Below are 7,974 nucleotides of genomic sequence, written 5' to 3'. Positions count from 1 at the left end.
CATTAAAGCACGTATGGTAAGCAGTCCTAAGTGCTCCCCGTACTTTTTTCCGGAGCGCTCCCTCAAGGTGCGGTTGAGATGTCCACCAGGAAGTGAGGAAGTTACTGCGCCATTTAGTTTCCTCGAAAACCAGTAATTTTTTTTTCCTCGAAAATAAGGCTTCTTGTTGGAAATATAGCGGTTTGGTTGTCTCAAAAATACAAACACATATAGACATACTTCTTTAGGCAATAAATGACTCATATCGCTCACCTTGACTGTAGACTGTGCCAAAGCCATTTCATTTATTAGATCAAACTGTAGCGTCTTCAACCCCCCCTCCCAGACGCACACACGCACGCGCACACCAGCCCATCGATATGCATAGACCTTTGTGTGCACATCGATCGGTCAGATTTCATATGAACAGAATCAAATCACAGCAAAGGCAAGAGTGTTGCCGCAGACTCAGTGACCCGGCCAGAACCTAAAATTTAGAAATAAACTGTCATGTCACCTTCGGCAAAAAAAAAAAAAGATGAAAAATTCTGCTCAAACACAGGTAGCACCGAACTGTTACAACATTGAGGCAAACGCAAGAGTTTTGCCGCAGACTCAGTGACCCGGCCAGAACCTAAAATTTAGAAATAAACTGTCATGTCGCCTTCGGCAAAAAAGTTAAAAAATTCTGCTCAAACCCAGGTAGCACCGAACTGTTACAGCATTGATGCTTAATTGTATAATTGGTCAAACGTTAATACCTTCCCCGCGTTTATAATGCTTCCGAAACGTTACGAATGAAAATTGTAATGACACTTTCTAACCTTAACTAAACATTTATGCAACAATGATCCAACTTTCGCTAAAATGGTAAAGTAACCCTGCAGCCAGATACGCCACTTGTGATCCATCACAACTTCAATCAACATTTTGCAAGGAGCATGGGTCAATAAGGGCCACACGACACGCACAATTCAGCACAACTGATACCTCACCTTCGAACGGACAGCATGGCCTCTGAGCTTATAACTCATCCGTGTAGGGTGCCTAAGTGATAGTGGTGCATGGGTAACATTCCATGTTTTCTCATTAAATTTTTAGACTCTGCATGCAGTCTGTCGCAGGCACCATCTGTTGTATGTAACTACAAAGATGTGTTAGTTTTGAAACATATACTACTGCACAAACAATGGGAAAAGTGCTGAAACACAACAGGGACACAAAATATTAGTAACGTTATTTTATGGTTATATAATTTGAACATTATAATAACATTAGAATTTGTGATGTCGCTATATAGTTACGATGTGTACGTTAAGATCAAATTTTGAGCCCACCATTAGCATACTGTTTAGTCTGAACATTAAAGGGCTCATGACATGGTCTACTAACAAATCGTGGTTTTTGCATTGCAGCTACTAGCCACGGCGTTATTATGCGTACTTAGGAAAGGAGTAGTGTTCTACGTGCGCATTTGAGCTAGAAACTGCAATTAGAAGTTACCGGCTCTAAGCCCCTCCCCCCTGGCAGCGACGGCGAAGTGATGTCGTGACCCGACAGCGCCGTCGTCTGCTGCAAATCTGCCGCTCGCGCTGTTGAGGCACCTACTCGAGTCCGGCTGTGTCACATCGTGATCGAGCAGACGCTATAAAAAATGGGAGGCACACAGGCCTTTGTTGCCTTTGTCCCCCTGTCGTGGGGTGTGGGCTGCTCAGCACCTTCACCGCTCCGCAATCGAAGCCCGAACAACAAACAACCCGCTCCCCTACGCTCAGTGCGCAGTTCAGTTATAGTGCTAGTTCAGTCACGAGCTAGAACGTGACCGCCGGCTTATATTAGACAGTTTTAGCGCAGCCGGACAGCCGTCCAGTAAATACGGCACTGCGTTGCATTGCTACCGTTTCCAGGCTTGCCTAGCCACATTTGCCGCACGGCCGTACGGTAGCAGTTGCCGTAGTTGCCGTGTTTACCGTACGGTGGGGCTAAAACTCTCGAGAGCGCGCCAGTGTTGCCTGACTGTCATGTGGTTCAGGAAAACTGTTAAAAATTCAATCACAAATTCCTCGCTGAACCAAATGAGCTCATAGTTGGCCCAGTTGTTCCGAGATGAATAGCGAACTGAAAAAGTCTGAAAAATGGTGTCATGGCCCCTTTAAACAAATATATGTTTACCGCGCAACATAAACGTTATTTGTTATAAACACGCAGCCGCCGCGGTCGGGTTCGAACCCGACCGCGGCGGCTGCGTTTTTATGGAGGAAAAACGCTAAGGCGATTGTCTGCTGTGCGATGTCAGTGCACGTTAAAGATCCCCAGGTGGTCGAAATTATTCCGGAGCCCTCCACTACGGCACCTCTTTCTTCCTTTCTTCTTTCACTCCCTCCTTTATCCCTTCCCTTACGGCGCGGTTCAGGTGTCCAACGATATATGAGACAGATACTGCGCCATTTCCTTTCCCCCCAAACCAATTATTATTATTATTATTTTCAACATTAGCATAACCTGTGACATTACTTTAACTACCACAAAATTTTATAACATTTTAAAAATTTTCGATGCTGCAACTGAAAATTGTAAATGACGACAGCAGTTGCTAATAAATGTCTCCTATATGTGCAGCCTCTCCCTTTATAACCGGCAGAAATTCCTACCTGGAGCGTCTCAGGTAGAGAATCGAAGTGATGCAACCGATAATAGATTTCGGCCACATCATTTTCCTTGTCGTTTCCATCTCGCTTTTTAATAACGGCCATTTGAAGATGCACTCATTAAACAGAGGCGCCGCCTACGATCTGCAGTGTGCATGCAGGCTGGGCAGCACATTGCATCTCGATTTGTAACTTTATTTGAAGTTCATATTCAGTGCCCATCGGAGCCCCGCTCGATAATGCTACATGAGGTAAATTTCTGAACTTTGGACCGACATGCATGCTGGTTTATAAACGTGGGATTGACGAGTTTTGCAGCTGACATCGGGAAATCTTAACTTATCCCTGCGAAATACGACGGCAGCAAATAAGAGCGAGTTAAGCGCGTTGCGACAAGTTAATTCTTTTGACTGCTACAAGAGCAGCGATCACTGTGTCAAATTGTATACATGCCACTCCCATGTTACAGCACAATTGTTCTTAATTAATAATTGCAGCTGTTACATTTATTCCATTGCGAAGAGTACCAAATGCACAGTACCAAATGATCGGCCGTAACGACGTTTGGGACATTATTTCGTAGGTGTACGGGCGCTAAATTTTCGGTTGCGCGTTTTCTTAGGATTGGTACGCAAGACACTACTATAAATGGATTGCCGTGTGATATAAGTCAATGGCTACTGAATTATACACAATTGAAAATTTTCTCTCGGGTTTCGTATTTAGTTTCAATATAATTGACCCATGACGTACAGTAGCCACCAGTGTGTTGGTAGCCACCATATAACAGGACATGGCACAGGACTTGGTCACATAATGCATACGAATATTGAAGCATTGTGATATGATTGTTGCTTCTCCATATTCCATATGCTTCTCCATTCAGTTTTTTTATGTCTCACGTGACCTCAATGCATGCACCTTGTACACGGAAAAAGAAAATTTCTTTCCTCCATGACCTTGTACATCATAGCCCTTGTCGAATTTTGAAACCGAAACAACATAAAAATTCAACAATGATTTGACTAGGCAAAGGCTAAATCCTATTGGTGATCCATGTTCGCGATGTCTTGCTCATCCTTCCAAAGACAGAACACATACTATGAATTTTGTGCCCCTACTTTGCATGTGTAAAACAGTATAGACCTTTTCACGACCCTCGGAAAAACTGGTTTTCTGGGCTGTGGGGAGAACATGGGGGAGAACGTGGGGAAGCTAAATACCCAACTCTTTTGTGTACTACAATTAGGTCCATCAAAAGAAACACGGCAGCTTGAGAAGACAAAGTTAAGAACTCTCTAATCCGCAACCTGGGTGATGAGGCAATCGAGCAGCTCACTACCTACCTAAACAAGCAATGGGAGGCAGGACTGGTGCCCAAGGAATGGAAGCACTCTATGGTTGTAATGATTACCAAGCCTGCGAAGAAATTACACATAGAGAACCTGAGGCCCATCTCACTCGCATCTTGCCTCGGCAAGCTCTACGAAAGAATTGTGACCAAAAGAATTCAAAACTATCTAGAGGATAACGAGCTGTATCCTCATAGCATGTTTGGGTTCAGGGCAAACCTGTCAACGCAGGGCATCCTGCTACAACTCAAACACGAGGTCATTGCCAACGCCCCGCAACAAGGAGAAAATCTAATTATGGCACTCGACATCAAAGAGGCTTTCGACAATGTCAGCCATGAGGCTATAATGGAAGGCATCAACAACACCAACTGCGGGAAGAGAGTCCACGACTACGTAAGATCTTTCTTGACAGGTAGAATGGCCACAGTGGGCTTGGGAGATATAAGAAGCGAGACCATAGACACTCCAAACAAAGGCACACCGCAGGGCTCGGTCATATCGCCAATCCTTTTCAACCTAACCATGATTGGCCTGGCAAGAAAATTGGAAAGCATCCCAGGCATAAGACATGCCATATACGCGGACGACATAACTGTATGGTCGAACCAGGGATCTCTGGGGCAGGTGGAACAACAAATGCAAAAAGCAGCGACTTGTGTTGAGCAATATGTCAAGAAAAGGGGTTTAGCCTGCTCAACTGAAAAATCGGAAATCCTTAGGATAGGAAAGAAGCCGACGAATGCAAGAATAGAGATAAAGCTCGAGGGCAAGATCATCCCGGAAAGGGAGATCATTCGAGTTTTAGGCATGTGGCTACAGAGCAACGGCAAATGCAACCACACGATTTGCCTCCTTAAAAAGTCAACGGAACAAGTTTGCCGTATGATAACCAGAGTATCATCCAGAAGATACGGCATGAAGGAAGGCGACACACTAAAGCTGGTGAACAGCCTATAGTCATCAGCAAAATAACTTACTCATTTCCATATCACAGCATGCTGAAAAGTGAAGAAAATCAGGCAGAGGTCCTAATCAAAGGAGCCTACAAGACAGCTTTGGACTTACCCAGAAACACGTCGAACGACAAGCTGGCAGAACTGGGGCTGCACAACACGTTCGACGAGTTAAGCAGGGCATAAGCCATGTCACAGATACAAAGGCTAAGGAACTCGGCAACAGGAAGGGCCCTCCTAAGAAGGCTGAACTATAAGGGGGTTCTGGACATAGAGGACAGATCGGCAAACATACCAGACGAAATACGTCGAACCTACCAGGTTAGCTCTATACCCAGGAATATGGATCCAAATCTACACGCAGCCAGAAGACAGGCAAGGGCTGAATATGTAGAGGCGAAGATAGCCACACAAGATCAGGTAGTCTACACTGACGCCACTCTCTACCCGTGGACTCTTAGCCAAATCATCAAGAAAACGGTATCGGTTGTCACAACAAAGGAGGGTGGCCTCATCAGCGGCGCATCCACGAGATATGGGACGATAACTGAGGCAGAGGAGATCGCCGTAGCTCTAGCGGCAGCCGAGGGTTATCGCACCAACAAATCTCTCACAATCATAACAGATTCCCAAGAAGAGTGCAGACGCTACATGGTAGGAAGAATCAACAAGAAAGCACTAAGGATTCTCTTGAAAACGCAGTGAACTAACGAAAAGATCCAACATAGGATCTACTGGGTACCGGGACACGCCGGAGTCGAAGGCAATCCGAAGGCGGACAAGCTAGCTCGCGAGCTTACTATTCGAGCTGGTGCGTCAAACGCCTCGGACGGCCCGGAGATAACGGTAGAGCTCACGTACGCAGCTATCCTCAACCTCATCAAAGGCAGAAGACGCAAATATCCCCAGCCACATCCTCTGCTAACACAATATGAAGCAACATGTTGGAGAAGACTCCAAACAGGAGCCTTCAACAACCTTCACATTCTGCATAAGATGTATCCGGAGCAGTATAGGGATACATGTCCGTGGTGCGGGGCAACCCCCACGCTGTATCATATCACATGGGAATGCATACACAATGTAGCTTTCCGAGGTAACAAAGAGCCAAATGCGGAGCAGTGGGAGGACCGGCTGACCAGCAGCCAGCTCAAGGTCCAAAGAGACCTAGTGAGCCACGCATGCCGGATGGCCAGGGACAGTGGGGCCTTGGACTAGGGGCGCCAACCACGCTCAGCCTGGAAGACATCGGCAATCTTCGGGCAAGCAGCAAGACTCCTTTATTAGAGCAATAAAGTTTATTCACTCACTCACTCACTCCTGTACTACGAGTCCCGTCCAATGCCCATTATGGCGGCGCCCGTGGACCTGTTTGTGAAAAGTCTATAGACACCAAATTTTTGCTTGCGTATTTTATTATTTCAAATGACGCGTTAGACATTAGAATGCATGGATCACCGCGTGGTATTCACTTACGACTGCTAAATAATTTTCATAATTAATTCTTCTTGACGCTGTTTCAGTTTCGGTTTTACCAACTGAACCACTGTGCGTGCGGTTTATACTTAGGTCACGTGAGACGCAAAAAAAAAAGGCAGTATAACTGCTGTTACGTCATTCCTACTGTTGAAACATGCTGGCTGAAGTGTAGTGAACGAAAACTATGTACAAGCGTCTATATTACCGCTTATTTTGCATTTTGTTTGTGTGTGTGTGTGTGCCTCCAGTGACCTGAGTGTGAACTGCATGTCACAGCCATCGTTCGGTTGTTGAAAGCAGAACAGCGTCAAGAAGAAATGCGGCCGCGTTTCGATGGGGGCGAAACGCAAAAGGCGCCCGTGTGCTGTGCGATGTCAGTGCACGTTAAAGAGGTCGAAATCATCCTGGAGCCCTCCACTAAGGCACATCTTTCTTCCTTTCTTCTCTGAGTTCCTCCTTTATCCCTTCCCTTACTGCGCGGTTCAGGTGTCCGCCGAGATCTGGGAGACAGATACTGCACCATTTCCGTTCCTCAAAAACCAATTTGCATTTTTACTTCACGAAATGGTTGTAGGCGAATGCCACTCGATCAGTGTTCCATGTATTCTGATATCTAAAGCATTATTTGAAAAAAGAAAACAAGCAACTAAAAATAGGTGTTTTTGGTCCTTTAATGAAAAGGAACACTTAATTTTGATTGCATGCTCTTATAGAATTATATGCCCAAAATGTTAGTAAACGTGGATCAAGTGAAGGAGGCACTGATTGTCACATGTAAGCTCCTTGTTCCTACTCCCACTTTCCCAGAAACAGACCTTTGTGCCAGCAGATTACTCTCTCAATTAATCGCTGTTTCGTCGTTGTAATTTGTTCCAGCCTTTACGCCTGCCTCTTCCGGGGGTCGCTGAAACCAGAAGCGAAACTACTTTGGAGAGGAAATTTTGCTAGTGTAGAACTCCTCGTAGGAACACATGCCTTGGGCACGATTTTCAAGCAAATAATTTATGATTTAATTTGTTCTCTTATAATGTTTTGGTTTCAGTTGCATCAGTCGAACAGAGTTGTTGCTGTTGGGCAGTTACGTGAGAAACAAAACTGCGACACAGTGAACATACTCGCTACTTAGTCGTTGTGGCTTTAATGTAGTGTTACAGTATACGTATTATAGGCACTGTATTAGTACTACAACGCTTAAACCAGTCTCTCTCAAAATATTAAGTGGGAACGAACGATGAAGTATCGATTACATTAACCGAAATAACAAAAAGTAAAAATGCCACGTAATTACGTTGTATATTATTTTAATGCATAATTACAAAAAAATATGTGATTGAAATTTGATGTCTGGGCTTTTTGAAAAAAAAATAATAAAGTGATTAATTCACTCTGGCACTTTATCTGCCAATAAAAGTTCAGACATTATAAAAACACAATACACAGTAATTTTGTAGGCATAACTGGCATAGCCGTACGAATAGTTTTGTAGGTTTTGTAAGTTTGGTTTGTGCGTTTGATGCAAAGTGATGCAGGCTATTTGAAGCTTGCAAAACTATGTCATTT

This window comes from Amblyomma americanum, chromosome 7 (assembly GCF_052857255.1).
Source record: "Amblyomma americanum isolate KBUSLIRL-KWMA chromosome 7, ASM5285725v1, whole genome shotgun sequence".
Classification (NCBI taxonomy): domain Eukaryota; kingdom Metazoa; phylum Arthropoda; class Arachnida; order Ixodida; family Ixodidae; genus Amblyomma; species Amblyomma americanum.
The sequence above is the reverse complement of the archived record's forward strand: the minus strand, read 5'-3'. Positions refer to the sequence as shown.